This window comes from Bidens hawaiensis, unplaced genomic scaffold (genome assembly GCF_021521415.1).
Source record: "Bidens hawaiensis isolate Kalapana, Puna unplaced genomic scaffold, B.hawaiensis_p1.1 tig00031130_1, whole genome shotgun sequence".
NCBI classification, from domain to species: domain Eukaryota; kingdom Viridiplantae; phylum Streptophyta; class Magnoliopsida; order Asterales; family Asteraceae; genus Bidens; species Bidens hawaiensis.
The window spans coordinates 1-17515 of NW_027495224.1; the positions used below are offsets into that span (position 1 = coordinate 1).

Sequence of the window (17515 nt, forward strand, 5' to 3'; positions counted from 1 at the left end):
CATGACGATGTCGGATTATTGGAGGCTTTGGCCACGGGAGCTCTTCAGTAGCGAATATCTCAGTGACGCTCTTGGTGAGTGGCGTCCATCTGGAGTTCCGGTGCGGATGTACATTATCCCTTCCGCCCAATCGATGTTGCAAGCCGGATGAGGTGTCAAAGTTTACCTTGACTGCCAAATGCCTAGCTTCCGCTTTTTATTTAATCGGGCGATGAGGACGTTGTCTTCTCTCGTCTTCTGAGTGTAGAGGTTTGTGCTCTGGGGGAGATCTCTACCCTGTTGCTTCTCCGTTTCCGCATAGCGTTTTGCTGCTGTCATGATGGCATCCCATGTGGATGGCATGCCATCTTTACCCGTTAGGGTGCGGATGAGCTCTGGGTCATGCGCGCCCTGGATGAAGGCAGCGCGAACAAGATCTTCGCTGATATTGCCCAAACTTAGCTTCTTTGAGTTGAAGCGAGTGATGAAGTTTGGCAGAGATTCATCTTCTTCTCGTATGCATTTGAGGATTGTCCATTACTCCTCGGTATACTTCCGTTGCTGGCTGAAGTGTTGGCTAAACTTCTGCTGGAAGTCTGCCCAGTCGTAGATGTGGTTGACCGGTAGACGATCAAACCAAGCTCTAGCAGCCCCAACAAGCGTCATTTGGAACATGTAGCACCACGTGGGTTCCGTCCAATTGCTGACGGTTGCCCCCCGCTATGAACCTGTTCAAATGATCGTCTGGATCAGATAAACCGTCATATGTGCCTATGTTAGGCATTTGTTTGGCACTCTTTGGGGCGATTGCTTCCGCAATGTCCCTTGCAAACTTGGACGTTCCTCTGCATTTGCAACGTTTGGTCTGAACGTTTGGAGAAGTCTCGTGGACTTCCACCTGTGCTTTTTGGTTTGAAGGCTTGTCCAAAATGCCTTTTCGGTTGGGATTCCGTTTCCTTACGCTTCCCTTTTGCCCTATGGCGAGGGTTCGCGTCGGAGTCGGATTCCTCCGAGTCATCCTCCCAGTATTCGAATTCGTCGGCCTGTTGTACGGAACGCAAGCGTTCGTTCAACTCGGCCTGGAATTCCTTTTGTCGTGCCTCCGCCCATGCCTTGACTTCATCGAGAGTTTGGCGGGGAGTCTTCGTTTCTCAACCTGGTATCAGTGGATCCCAGTAGGCGATCATTTACTGCACTTGCCCCAGCATGAGTAACTGGGGTAGTGTTCGTAAAATTTACTTCACTTGCCCCGGCTTGGTAACCGGGGTAGTGTTTGTAAAAACTGTGTTACCGGTATTCCCCCCAGTAGCTGGGGTTGTGGTTACCAGGAATTTCTCTAACCATCTTTGTAGAAGTTTGAAAAAACTGGAGAAAAATGAAGTTCTAGCTTTATGCACGGATGGCGCCAATGAAGAAACACTAACCGGACCCCGGACAGATTACTGGTAACCTGGGGGTTCGATAGATGTTTCCCACGAGGGGTTAGACCCTTGGAAGATGGTTCTTCTGATAACCTGCAAAACAGACACGTGAGCTCGTCACTGAGAAGGGGGGGGGGGGTTCCTCCTTGTGACCACCCTCCGGCGTGAGAATCAAACTAGATTACTCTTTAAATATAAAAGTATATTAGAGGTTGCTAGAGCAGATATCAGGTATAATATGATGATAATGTGATAAGATATGATATGATGAGATGGTCATACCATTTGTGGTATTTATAGCCGAAGGTAGGTTTCCAAGGAGGTATGGCCGGCTGCAACAGTGTTCCTGTTCCACCAACAGTAGCCTACGCACGTGCCCTGCTGGTAGTTGGTGGGTAGGTAGCGGCTGATAGCGACCAGGCCTGCTGTATAACTATTCCTTTTCTACCAACTGCCGGCTACGCACGTGGTATGACAATAGTTGGTGAGTAGGCAGCGGCTAATAGTGACATACAGTGTAGGAGCATGCTGCTCGCCATACTGTTGTCCATAAGCTGTCGTATCTTTAGTCAGATCTTTTTCCCATACCTCGTCAGGTACAGTACAGAAGATCTTCCCGTATCGTACGGACTGCTTATTTGGGCGGGAGTATTCCCCCTCCCGCCCTTGTGCGGGATTGTTCCCGGCTTCGCTCATTCCTTCAGGTGACACTGAGTGATTGAGAGCTAAGTGCCTTGTGCGTGTAGCCTTGCTGCGCGGGTGGCCTTCCCTGATGGCTTGTATCCGAGGCTGCGGGGACAGGCGGAGTCCTTCACCATCCGGAGGCATTTCCTGCGGGACCAGCTTGCGTACTGCGCGTAAGGACGTCACGTCTCTGAGCATGGTTGGTCCTGCGGATCCAGTTGGTTTCTGCGCAGAACGTCCCTCTTCAAGGTGAGTCTTGCGGGTTCAACTGGGCTCTGCTGGGACCTACCTCTTCAGCTAACATAACTCTCAAGACTCAAATACACATCATTGTCTCGTGAATTCAAGTAACAAAGTTGTTAGCAATGGAGCCTCAGGTGACCATCATAGACTCTTAAACTCAGCAATGCATCATAGGCTACAGATTTTCAAGAGTGAATAGATTGAAAAGTCCCAAACCAAATCAAAGTCAATTCCCCCCCCCCCCCCCCCAAATCATTCAAGCTGCTACACTTGAATAATAATGAAATTCATTCAAATTCACAACATACCTAGCGTTCTATTCCAAAATGGAACCCGACAGGGTGACAACCAAAAGTCACCGCTCCAACCAATGATGACAACACCAAACTGCTTCAGGTATTCATGCATGGTATAAACTTTGCAATTCTATAAAATGTCTTATAAAGAATGAAGAACATTATCTATGACTTTGCAAAGTTGCAGTGAGATGCAATTATGGAGAATCGATGCTATCATTCTTTGAAAATTTATGTAGATCAAAATTTAGGAGTTATAGAGAAAAGTATGACCTTATTCCTCACTACACAACTTCTCAAATCAACAAAATCTGGGCTTTAAATATAACAAAGCTATAGAATACTAAATCAAACCTAACTGTAGTGCTTGAAACATGAGTTTATAAAAAATAAACTGATAGACAACCGGAAGTCCGCCCGACAACAGTCGAAATCTGAGAGGGTAGAGTTGTTCGTGACCGGTGGTGGAGAAAGAAAATCAAAAGAGTTTAAGATGTTTTAGAGGGAGAGAGAGAGAGAGAGAGAGAGAGAGAGAGAGAGAGAGGAGAATTGACAAAGTAAAGCGTGAGCAGATTTTGCAATCAATTTTACCACTGAACTGTTAGCGATTATAAATATTACTTTTGCGATTAAAATATTGTTGCAAACGCTTTTGCGACTGAAATTGCAACCTATGCTTTTGTGCGACCGATTCTGTGACCGGACCTTTGATGACTAAGATTGCAACAGATTGTGCGACCATGCCTTTTTGCGACAGAACTATTAGTGACTAAATTAAATTTCAACCAGGCTTATTTACGACCAAATTTGTGACGGTGTTCTTTGCTGAAAAAATTTTCAAAATAGGATGAAACTTAATGGTGAAATGGTTTCTAGGAGAGAGAAAACATGTATTAGGAAAATAGGAGATCCGTCATTTGAAATGGCGGATCTCAAGCAAAACATAGTTTCTGTCAAATCTTGTCTGGTGAGGTGGACGGCTAACATGTGTTCCGGCATTTCAAATGGCGGATCACGAATATTTTATTCGTGTTCCGCCATTTGAAATGGCGGATGTCAACTTTGGGGATCCTCTAGTTTGACTGGCACGTCACAATTTCCAAAATAGGCTACCCCTATGTGTAAAAGTGATTTTTGATGGACATCCGCCATTTGAAATGGAAGATGTCATCTTGACATCCGCCATTTCAAATAAATGGCGGATGTAAATAGTAATTTCTGATTGATTTGACCACATCAGTCTCTTTTTCTTCCTATTAATTTACTTTTTTCTTTTTATTATTTACTTATTTTCTAGTATATAATAACCTTTTTAAAATAACTGTTTTTAACAAATAAAAAGTGTGTTTAACAAATAACATTTTTAAAATTCTTTTTCTTTTTATTATTTATTAGCTTTCTAAATATCGGTATTTAAAAAGATACAAAATTTAGTATTAAAAAGATTTTTTTATTAAAAAACACCATGTTTTAAATACTAAATTTTTAATATAAAATTTATTATTAAAACATGGTGTGTTTTTAATAAAAAAATCTTTTTAATACTAAATTTTGTATTTTTTTTAAATACTGATATTTAGAAAGCTAATAAATAATAAAAATGAAAAACGTATTTTAAAAATGTTATATGTTAAATACACTTTTTATTTGTTAAAAACAGTTATTTTAAAAAGGTTATTATATACTATAAAATAATAAAAAGAGAAAAGTAAATTAATACGAAGAAAAAGAGACTTGTGTGGTCAAATCAATCAGAAATCGCTATTCACATCCGCCATTTGAATTGGCGGATGTCAAGATGACATCTTCCGTTTCAAATAACGGATGTCCATCAAAAATCACTTTTACACAGAGGTAGCCTACTTTGAAAATTGTGACATTTCAGTCAAACTGACGGATCATCAAAGTTGACATCCTCCATTTCAAATGACGAAACACGAATAAAATATTCGTGATCCGTTATTTGAAATGGCGGAACACCTGAGAGCCGTCCACCTCACCAGACAAGATCTGACATAAATTATGTTTTACCTGAGATCCGCCATTTCAAATGCCAGATCTCCTACTTTCCTAATACATGTTTTCTCTCTATAAAAACCATTTTACCCTTAAATTTTATCCTATTTTGAAAAAATTTTCTTCTTTGCTGCAATGTTGAATTTAACAAACATATAATTTTGTTCACACTTGCAACCGGCTTTGTGAACACCGTTTCGGTTGCAAAAATTCCGTAGCACTAAAAGACAAATTTTTTCACTGTATATAAATTTTAATATCATAATTAAATAGTTCAATAAATTAACTCCTAAAATTGTACCGATTCATAAAAGTAACCAAACTTTTAAAACAAAATATGACAAAAGTATCTCAATAATATAGGTACGATAAGATATTCCAGAGACATAGGCATGATTACAAATATCCGAATTGACAGTGTTTACCAAAAGATCAAATACTTGAATAGTTAGATAAATTTTGGTATGCTCTTCAAAAGAAACTGAATTGCTTTTTCATTTAATGTTTTCCATTTTTCTTTTCAACATTTGTAATCCTATTTTCCTCGATTTACTCCATCATTGTAAATTATGTGCTCTATTGTTTTTTTTAGGTAGTATTTTTGTCTCTTTCTCTTGTTGTAATTGCGCTATTCAACCGAATCACCTGTTATTATATGCCACAATATAAACCAAACGACACATTATATTATACATATATTAAAAACCAATTTTCAGTTACCTCACATAAATAATTATTCGGTTATTCTTTAAACACGTGTACTATACTAACATATTTCAGTTAACTAACTCTTATTTTGTTCTCACTCTTATATCTCATTGCAGCTCCACCGTCACTTGATTCTCAGGATAGGTAAATCTCCTCCGCTATGATCGTCTTCCACGGTATCCGTCCGGCGTATGTAGATGGCGGCAGACGGTTGCCACCACCACTTATCGTCGTCGCCTTCCCCACTTGCCTCCTATTTGAACAGCTGCCGCCACCGACTCTCACTCCGCTGTACTTCACTGTTCTTTAATTGAAGGTAACAAATCCCTAATTGGATGTTTAGAACCTTCAAGGTAACCTTCTAATTCGATGATTTCAAACAAATGAATAGGGTTTCGATGGCCTTTTCTTTGTCCGGTAACCATATGCTAGCTGGTGTTTTACCTGTGGCTTTTAAGGCCTACTATGACTCGACTTGGTTGACACGAGTTATGATAATCATTTTTTTGAGCCTGTGATTGTTACTTGGTTCTGATTCGATACCCTTGCTGGCGATTAAGTCGAATTGCCATTTACCAACTGTTTTGCCGCCTTCTTTGCGCCTTACGTTCAGTTGGTTCTTTGATATGACGATAGTGTATCTGAGCCAATTTTGAATTGTTTTATGCAGACCAACAATTCAGATTGGTAATTCGATCACGACAACATATATGAGCCTCTATAACCAGCAAACTTAAGTTTGCTTTTGATTTTGTATTCAGTTTTGTAATAATCTTTTATAACAACTAATTGTTAAATCAACTCTAATGCGAATTTGGATCTCTGCAGATTAGTTTGCTGATTTATTTTTAACTGATCATTTCCAGTTGATGTGCCGATTATGATTGCTACGGTAGCTAACGCAATTTTATACACGTTAGTTTGGTTCCGGAAATGATTATGATTTACAAATTAATATGGGTCGAATACATGTACATGTATAAACTGATGTTATTTTTTCGAATATTTAAAACTTTCTCTGTTTTATATGCTTGAATGTGCATATCGCTATTTTAGTTATGTGTTTGTTTAATAAGATTGAGAAATTTTGGTAGTGGACTTTAAAGTCAACATAGTCATTTATCGTCTTAGTATCGATATAATATCAGCTGTACATTTAAATGTGTGGTATAATTAAAACATTTTTATTATGCAGGAGGTTCTAACAAGAACTTATGCTCAAAATTTTATAGAATTCATGTACCTTCATTTGCAAACGCAGTGCTTGGAGCCTTTTACTTACGCACATGAGCCCGGATATCGATACGTATCAACGTCTAGAGCCATAGTACAATGATAAGCGAAAGTTAAGGCGTAAACTAGCTGTTGTGCGTAGGTACTTTGACCATAGGCTATTGATTTTCTTAATACTTATTTTTGGTATATCTTTTTTATGTGTATCTAAATGCAGTGAAGATATGCTATTGATAGTTTCCACTTTAATTACAGGCTTAACATTGAAGTAATTGGTGATAACGTGGATGGAACCCTTGATGAGAAATGAGTTGTTATTCATAGAGTGAACAACATAGCAACGGAAATGAAACATTTTTGCTGCAATTAATAACTATATTATGCAACACTATGTTAATCAACTTTTTAAAGTTAATCCTAGCCAACAACGTAACGAAAATCACAAAACATCTCAGATAAGGAAGGGGATAATCGAAGCCAAAGGGCCATAAATAAGCTATATGCATTATCTTTCTTTTGCCTTTGTCGAACCGAGAAAACATCCTTAACATCCCACATGTAAACACACCAATACACCCGCACGCAGCAACGTGCGGGTAAAAAAACCTTGTTACGACTCATTAATAATAATAGTTAGCAAAATATATATAGGCATAATTAACCCATTATGAGCCCGATAATAATACTCATTTATACACATTATGACCTATTAAAGACATATCATTTGTTTATACATTAGGTAACCTATAGAGGTAGGGTATCAAAAAGACCCAAATACCCTTAAGTACTACTCGCGGGACAGTTGAGGGTCCCTCATAAGGCACTCGCGAGGCATATGGATCACCCGCGTAACCATCTAAGGAAGAAACATCCTTATGGCATATACGGAAGCATCCTAGCACCCTCAGAAGTCATCTGCAAGACAGAATACCCGTCCGCGTAGATGACCAAGAGGTAATGCCCCGGGACGGCTACCAATAACTAATTACCTTCTAGAAGATTTACCAAGATGCTTTCTTGGGCAATACGTGACCTCTCGCCCAGGCAATAAAGGACACATGGCAAAGCCGTTATAACCGTGCACATGGCCAGGGTTGTCCATCATCCTATCCCGTCAGGACAAGTGTCTAGGTTGTTATACATGCACATGCGACGTATAACCGAACCTATCATTTGGGGAAACTTGTCCAGGTGGTTACGAGAGCATCTTCTGAAAAGGACAGCTGGCCCAATCATCTTTCTACACCATTCGGCTATAAATACCTTCTCAACCATTATGAGGTATTCATTCACTCCCACTGTACTCTCACTATTTTACTTAAGTACTTTATCTTCGTCGGAACTGTACTTATTCTCACGCCGGAGGGTGGTTACGGGAAGACCCCCCTCTTGTCCTTCTCGTAACGAGCTCACGGTGTCTGTTTTGCAGGTTCCGGGCACTGGACTTCAAGGAATTTGGTTTGTATTGTACTAGTTATTATCCGTATCCTACCATGTGGACTCATTGGATCTAAGACCCGTCTAGGGGAGTAGATCCGTGTTTCTTCATAACCCATTAACATCACATATTGATATCGGTATTGGTATGACCTCTTTTATCTTCAAAAATCGCATCTTATTTCCAGAAATAGTAAAATAAAAGTACCTAAAACCCATTATGAGCCAGAATCACAACACATACATGCCCTCGTGCAGTTATAAATTAATGTAACCACATACTCTAAATAAACAACCTTATACATATGTTCATACACAAACGTACTATTACAAGTAAAATAGTTCAACTAACAACTTGATATCTTTTACTCTGGTAAATGAATTAAAATAAGAACATGTTAAAATTTTCATTTAAAATGACATTTACTGTTGACCTTTGTTTGATCAGTCAACAAATTCACATGTATTTTATGTGTTATATATGACTTATGAGCTGGCCACTCATGTTTCTTTCCACAAATTGCTTAGAAAGATCTACTAACAATGAAATGAAAATTTTATTAAAAAAATATGGTGGTTATAAATTACCTTTACTCAAAAGAAAAACAATAGAAACATCATGACATTATAAAGGCTATATAAGGACTTACGATTTTCTTAACAAATGACAGATGACATCTAATTATGAGCGTCATTCCAACCTTGACTATGTGGTAATTAATGACTCTGAAGAGGTAGGTCCCAGCAGAGCCCAGTTGGACCCGCAAGACATCATTGACTATGTGGTAATTTATTTGAGAATTTATTATTTGTCGTTTTGGACTTCCACAGAATTTGGTGAGCGATAACGGCACCAACTTTGCTGACAAGAAGCTACAAAAGTGGCTGGAAGAACTTCAAATCACTCACACATTTACCTTAGTGGCGCGCCCGCAGGGTAATGGTGAGGTAGAAAGAGCAAATAAGAGCATCGTCGAAGGCATAAAGAAAAGACTCTTGGAACACAGATCCGGCTGGGTGGACGAGCTTCCGCACGTCCTTTGGGCAAACAGAACGCTGAAAAAGGCCAGTACGGGAGAAATCCCGTTCAGCCTCACTTATGGCACTGAAGCCATGGTCCCGGTCGAAATTGGTTTATCCTCACCAAGGGTCTTGATTCAGCCAGAAGACAATGATGCGGAAAGACGGTTAGACCTTATGCTAACCGAGGAACGCAGAGACTTAGCCGCAACGCGTGAAGAGAACTACAAGCGGCAAATGCAAAAGTACTACAACACGCGGGTAAAACTCTGCAACTTCAATGTAGGAGACTACATACTGCGTAACAACGAGGCTTCGAACCAACAACGCCCAGGAAAACTGGCCCCGATCTGGGAAGGGCCATACATTATCAAAGAAGTTCTGAGAAAGGGCGCATACCGGCTCGAAAGGCTCGATGGCACTCCCATCCCAAGAACATGGAATGGAGCTCAATTACGCAAATGTTACATATAGATCAATTCCAAACTTGTAAAGAAAAGGCCTAGAACCACTTCTAATGGAAATGATTCTCCTTTCACATTGTGTTGATAGCCTTACCTTTATACTTATGAACTTTCCACACTGATATGCCGGTATTCACCGCATAAATATGGGAAGAAGTAAGTCGTTACGTGTGGAAGGCGGCAAAACCCGCATAAACACATAAAACGGTAAAAAATATCAAAAGAAAAGATAAGGAAAACCTTCACGCAGGTCAGTTATAGGTAAAGTTTGGTCATCCCACTAAATGAAAGTGACGGTCCTACCCGCACAATCATGATAGAGGAAACTGAACATTAACCTATTAACAACCGCGCGTACAAAGGCTAACTTATTCAAAATACTTAGAAAATTTCTAAGGAAAAGATGAGGAAAACTTCCACGCAGGACAGATATAAGTAAAGTTTAGCCATCCTACTAAGTGAAAGTGACGGTCATACCCGCACAATCACGAAAGAGGAAGCGAAACTTAAACTTATAATCTGCCACGTTAAAAAGTTAACTTATCTAAGTACTAAAGAAATTGCTAAGTTAAATCAAAATATGCGTAAAATAAACAAGGCAAGGAATTAGCAAATAATCTTTATTCCATCGAAATTCAAATATTACAGATTGCTGGGTACATACCCGCATACAAAAGAAGCTATACAAAAATAAAAATCTACTCTAATGGTGGAAAGGGATCTTCAGGATCAAGCTTCAGGACCACTTCCACTTGGACCCGCACCATCAGTAGAGCGTGGCGGTTCAAGGAAAGCTTTAAGGATAGCTAGCCCATCATCAGCAGCAGCAACTTCGTTCACCTTCACCACCACCGGATGCGGGAAGGCGGCATACTGGTTCACTGCTTGGTCATATAAAGCTTCAGTATCCACATCAAATAAAGGGAAGTTGGAAGGCGGGATGCCTTTCTCAACGAACCCTAGACCAAGCAGGAAGCCGGCCTTTTCCCCATCCTCATGAGAAGCGTTGAGGGCTGCGCTCATGGCATCGTCGTATGATGTGTCCGTGAAGACTCGATGCACAACCTACAAGAAAAAATACAAGTATCAAAACCTTTTCTATTTACAAAGAAAAGCGTAAAGATATTATGAAATTACGCATACCTGAGACAACGCTTCTCGAAGAATCCATTCCTTGGCAACCAGAGCCTCCTGGAGGGCGGCTTGAGCTTGGTTACGGGCGCGTTCGGCTTCACTTTTATTAAGGTTGGCAAGCAACACTTCCTTTGCAGCAGCCTCTTCAACGCCCTTTAGCTTCCGCTCAGTGTGGTCAAGCACGCCCCTCTGGTCCAAGATCTCTTGGAGCTTCTTGGCTCTTCCATAGCCAAGGCATCATGAGCCTGCTGGAGCCTCTCTAGCTTGGCTTTAAGCTCCTCGTTCTCAATGCGTAGAGGCTCAGCAACAGCTTCAGCCTTGGTGGCCCTCTCAGTTGCGTTCCGTGCAGTTTCCTTGGCCAGCCGAAGCTGTTCGTTAACAGCTTGGGCAGCCTTGGAACGGGCCTCGAGACGGGCCTGAACTTCAACTTCAAGGGCCTTGAAGGCCTTCTCCTTCTCCGCAGCAACGGCGGAGAGCCTCCTATTCTCCTCCCGGACAGCCCGCGCCTGAGCTACTTCTTGGATACGAGCTGCTTTTAACTTGTCGTTTTCACGACAAAGCAGCTCGACGCGCGGCTGCATCCGGGCCAGGAGAATCCGAAGCTCATTGGTTAGCCTACCCTCCTGGTAGCTAGCCATTGCTTCCCCCAACGTACCACTGGGAGCTGCGTGACGAGCCCACTCCACGCACTCCACAGGCGTGCGAATGGTTGTTCCTCGGCGGATGTTCCATCGTGGAACATACACTTCATTGGAATCCGACACTGCAAAAAACAAAAAACAGTTAGGAAAATATGATATAAAAAAAAATAAAAAAGAAAAAAAAAAAGCCAAAAGAACCCTACGCACCTGTAGGGTCGACAACAGGCCGATAGCCGCCAAACCCATCACCTGAACCCAAGGGAAATCCATCCAAGAGGTCAGGCAGATGGGAAGGAGGCAGAGGTTGGCGAGAAGCCCCAAGCATACCTGAAGGATCGGCCGTCGTTGCCGATGACGGAGGAGGCATGGCTGAGGCCGCCGCGGTAGTAGAAACCAACGGAGGTGAACTCACCGTAGGTGAACTCACAACCGTGGTCGCCGCTTCGGAGGAGCCCGCAGAAATAGTCACCGCCGGCTCAGTGAAAGATTCAGTAAATATGGCACTGATAGCCGGCGGAGATGTCGTCACAGTTGGAATAGTTGGCTCATCGGGTGAGCAACTGAACCAACTGAAGCAGGCGCAGACGCCTGGGTCATCGCCTCAGGTAGGTTGACCAAACCTACCGTCATGGGTCCGGAGGTGCTCCTCCCCGCTCCACCCTGGAATGCGGTAGCATCCACGCCTGCACAAAGAAGATAAGTATAATGATGGAAAGCTATGAAGTTAAAAGTAAAGGAAGTTTGTACTTACGGGTTTTCTTTAGCCTAAAAGTGCGAACAGGCGGGGACGAACCCGATGGAGCCGGCCTCTTTACGCCGCTCACCGTCGTCATCCTGGGCTGCCCGGAGGTGACAGTCGTCGCAGCCTCCGGAGCAGTGGTCTTATCACCACCAGGGTTCCCCGCCACCTCCTCGCTTTCGGTCTCTGAATCAGACCGATTCACCGGATCGGCAGTGGAGGCAACCTTCGCCTTCCCCTTCCCGCCGGCAGCCTTCTTTTTCCGCACCAAAGGAGGACCATCTGCGGATTCCTCATCAGAAGACAAGATTAGAGGAATTCCAGCAGAGGTTTCAGCATTGAGAGGTCGAGGGTTGAATAACTCCTTACCTGGCCGCCTGGCGCTCAGGATCGCGTGGCCTGGCGGGTAGACCTCCACGAACCGATCCGTCGTCTGTTCAAGGATGGGCAACTCATTCTCATCTAGAGCACGAGTACCCATCCGAGTGGGACCATCAGCCTCCCGCGGATGCAGGAGCGACTGCAAGTCATTCCCCTCTGAAATAAAAAAATAAACAGTTAGAAGAAAAACCTATATCAACTAAGAAGACAGAGCATGCCGTAAGGGACAGAGTTCAAACCGTATTCGAGGACGATGGGAACCTGCGACGCCTCCTTCCACACCCGGCTCATCCAAAGCATCACCATCCCAGACTCCGCAAAGCGGTATACCGGAGTCTGGACCCGGGAGATCTTAGCGAACCACTCCGCCTCCTAGTAGTTGAGGGCGTGAAGGGCGGGGAGTGCTCTCCCATTCTTAAAGGTCATCGCAAGGGGGACGACGCGAGCGGAGATATAAAAAAACTCACGCTTCCACGACCGAAGACTGCGCTCGGTAGCGCAGATCTTCAACCTCTTGATCCGATTGACCAAGGTGTACCACCCCTGGATGCACCTCCAGGAGTAGAAGGTCATCAACCGATCTACGTGGGGCTCCACGCCCAGAATGAGGCACACCCACTCAAAGTGGCGGATCTTGGCGATCGCCATCGGGTGTACCTCCGTCAGATGCACGCCGTGCCTCTCCAAGACACGGTATACAAACTTCGTCAATGGGAACCTGAGATTCCCATAAACGAAGAATGTAGCGTACACCCCTATCTTGCCTTTGGGGGCATCGTACACCGTCTGGTGTGGCTCCGGAAACTCAGGCTCGAACGGCTCGAGCATGAACTTCCAGACGACGTACCAATAGAGGTCGGCCGGAAGAGCACACTGGCACTCGCCAGCAGTACTCTTGTCATCCTTATCGGAAGTGGACGACGGATTCTCGACGAACACGTCAGACTCCTCGGCAAAAGAAGACATGTTTCGGATGTACAGAAACGATTTCAGAAGAATGCTCGACGGAATAGTGAGTATTCGCCGGAAATCGTTTAGAAGATGAAGAGAGAAGTGAAAGTGTGGATTACAAGGACCCTCTCCCCCTTTATATATTCATCGCAATTAATGCGATGAATTTAATGCGGAAGAGAGAGAAATCGCAGGTGCAATGAAACTATGACACGTGGCAAAGAGCAAGCTGGCAACAGCTGTTGAAAGGACGCGTGCCATTAATTTCGTGGCCTCGCGCCCGAAAAATCGCGCGCCACGCGCTTGAAAAAGCGTCTGGAATGACCATATACTGTCACGTCGCCATAACTTCCTGCACGTCCTGACACTGTCAGAAGAAACCGTCGAACGACGTTTCAATAGTTTGGACTGTTCTTACCCTTTCACCAACTTTTCGAATTTCAAAAAGATTCAAAAGTAAGCGGGAAAATACCCTTACCTTGGCAACCAAGAAACTATAAGACAGGTGCGAGTACAGTGTTAAGGCAAAACCCTTCACATACTTGGCACCTGCAAGGAATTGAAGCCAAGAATACCTCGGCAACCAAGTAACCATAAGACGGGTGCGAGTACAGTGTCAAGGCAAAACTTTTCACATACTTAGCACCCGCAGGGAATTGAAGCCAGGAATACCTTGGAAGTAAAGTAACTATAAGACGAGTACGGGTACAGTGTCATGGGAAAACCCTTCACATACCTAGCACTCCGCAGGGAATTGAAACCAAGAAGGATCTTCTGGGCAGTGCTTGCGGAAACGGGAATAACATCCCCGCATAGCGGGAACGTCGAGAACTAGACTGTTTGAACCTCCAAGATGGAATTGGTTGTTTAAACATAATTGATCACTATGTTCAAAACTACCAAAACCTCATAGAGAATCTACACGAATGGAACTCAACGCTCCTGACTTGCGAGGAGGTTACAGACCTACCCGCATCACACCCAAAGATCAAGCAGAAAAGTCGGGAATTTATGCGTGGCATTAGGAAAACCGCGGGAAGAAACCCCACGGAAAACCTTAAAACTAAAAACCCTTTTCAAAACCCCTTGCTAAAGTCCAAAAGTTCACCTCACTTATTAATAATTCATGAGAAGAACATTGGACTGGGGGGACTTGAAGAGGTAGGTCCCAGCAGAGCCCAGTTGGACCCGTAAGACTCACCTTGAAGAGGGACGTCTGCGCAAGGACCAACTGCTTCCGCAGGACCCACCATGCCCAGAGATGAAGACCTTATGCGCAGTACGCTAGCTGTTCCCGCAGGGAAAGCCTCCCAATGGTGAAGTACCCCGCTTGTTCCCGCAGCTGCGGATACAAGCCATCAGGGAAGGCTACCCGCACTAATAGCAAGGCTACACGCACAAGGCACTAACTCTTGATACTTCAGTAATGTCACCTGAAGGAATGAGCAAGGCGGGAATACTCCCGCCCAAATGAGCCAGTCCGTATGCTTCTGGAATATCTTTTGTACTATACCTGCCAAGGTATGGGCAAAATAGACGATCTGACCAAAACAGCCCATGAACCAATCACAGGGTGACAGCTCACCGACAACAGTACGAGGAGGAGCACTCTCTAGTACTGTTTGTCACTATTAGCCGCTGCCTACTCACCAACCCACACTGTGGGACGTGCGTACCCTACAGTTGGTGGAACAGTGCATAGCCGGCAGTAAAGGAACAGTATACAGCCGGCCTTGTCACTATCGGCCTCAGCCTATCCACCAACCAGCATGGCTTGTGCGTAGCCCACTGTTGGTAGAACAGGAATACTATTCAGCCGGCTGTACCTTCTTGGAAACCTACCTTCGGCTATAAATACTCCAACACCTTGGAATGGTAAGGACATTATCTGATATCTCATTATCTTATCTTCTCTAGCAATCTCTTAATATACACTTATATTCAGAGCAATCTAGTCTGATTCTCACACCGGAGGGTGGTCACAATGAGGAACCCCCCCTTCTCAGTGACGAGCTTACGGTGTCTGTTTTGCAGGTCACCTGAAGAACAACTTTCTTTGCTGGACCTCATCCTCGTGGGAAACATCTATTTAACCCCCAGATTATCCGTAATCTGCCGGGGTCAATTAGTGTTTCTTCATTACCTAATTTAGCGGTGAAGATCATGAGGTTCAAAACCTGGCACGCGAGTATTGTTACTTAGACTAGTATAGGAGTAAAAATAGAGATAGATTACGTTTGAAAAATCTAATTTTGAGCAAATAGGAATACATCTTATTGATCTTTATTCTTTAGACTATCATAAGCAAAAGTTAATTATTCAATTTAAGCATGTCCCTTCCTATATGACCAAAATACTTTTTATGATTATTTAAGACTAAATATGGCTCACGAATAGCCATTATAACTCGTTATACCACTTTGAATATTAATACAATTTTTTTTGACTAAAATGAAATTTAAATACCTCAGAATTACTTGCATGTAGATACGAAGTAATATATACAATACTTGATGTTGAGGGTATACCCGTCATGATCATAACATTCGACCATTTTGACTTCGGTCGCAAATATTTGCGACGATTTTGGTTGGTCACAACTATGGTTGCTAGTCCATTTGCTTGCATTGTAAACATATTCAAGAGTTGTTCCATAATCTAATACATTCTTTCTAGATTTTCTTTATAATATCAGAGCATCTAAATGACCATGCAAACATTCTCATTTTCTGTTCAAGTTTTTTTTATACATGTCGCCTTTTATGTATAGTTCAAACTTCAAACTATTTAAAAAAGAAAAGTAAACCATCTTTACAACTTAGATGATGGATAGAGCTATGATCTTCATGATTAATCATGACTTTTAAAGAAACACAAGTGCAACCAATCATAACAGCACTTATCCACTTGGTACGACCAACTTTAGATATGAAAATCCAGATTAAACAAAACAAAAAACCACAACCATGCGATATAGCAATTATGACATCATGGTGGGACCCACTTATTACGTCACTCACTCACGCTCTCCTTTGATATAATGAATATAGCTATTTAGTTTCTACATTATTTCATACCCTTCACAAAACAATATCTTCTAACAAAACCTTATGTCATGGATTCTTCTTCTTTGGATGATCATATAATATTCCGGCAAGATTCACTTCCTTTTGATGTCAACGACTCTCAAGACATGCTACTATTTGACATGCTAGCAGTTGCATCCACGTTAGATCTAGACGACCAGTCACCGGAGTTAAACTCCACCACCACCAGCAAAGTCAACGAAGTTTCATCCCGGTCAAACCCTAGCAACAACAAGCCATACCGCGGCGTTAGACGACGGCCGTGGGGCAAGTTCGCAGCTGAGATAAGGGACTCCACAAGACACGGTGTCCGTTTGTGGCTAGGTACGTTTGATAGCGCTGAGGCGGCAGCCATGGCGTATGATGAAGCGGCTTTTACAATGAGAGATTCGTTGGCGGTGTTGAACTTTCCGGTGGAGAGAGTGAAGGAGTCGTTGAGGAAGATGAAGTATGGATTTGAAGAAGGGTGTTCGCCTGTGGTTGTGCTTAAGAAACGACACCGTCAGAGGATTAAAAGACAAGATTATAATAATAATAATGTTTAACTAGGGTTTTAGTATATATGTTGTTGTAATCTTTGTATATCAGAAAAAGTATTTACTTGTATGATCTACATTCTAATACTTTAATATCTTTTAACTCAAATGTTAGATGTTATAATTTCGTTATCTGTTCTAGAAAGACGTGTCAACCCTTTCGATCATAAGATATGTAAGGTTTTGTGTAGAAGATCTTGACCATATTGACCATATATATTATCATAAGATGTTAAGTTGTCCAACTTATTTGATCCATTTTGCTTTGAATTGATGAATTATAAGACTAACTAGTCTAGATAATATAAAATAATCAATAATTTGACGTATCAACATAAAATCTGAATCCTTTGATAAAGCTAATTTTGTAACTTAATTTACCATCATATATATTAGACTATACTGACACATAAATATATGATTATCTTTGAAATTGGAATATTCTTTAATATGCTTGTAATTTGCTTTTATTTTTAATATTAATTTATTTAAATATCTTTAGTAAGTTTACGACTGATCACTTGTAATTAAATATTAAGTTTATAA

At 42.3% G+C, this 17515-nt stretch overlaps 1 pseudogene; it reads left to right on the forward strand.

The window, feature by feature from the left end:
* The first annotated feature begins 16462 nt into the window (after positions 1–16462).
* LOC143581649 (ethylene-response factor C3 pseudogene) lies at positions 16463–17132 on the forward strand (annotated as a pseudogene).
* The last annotated feature ends 383 nt before the right edge of the window (positions 17133–17515 follow it).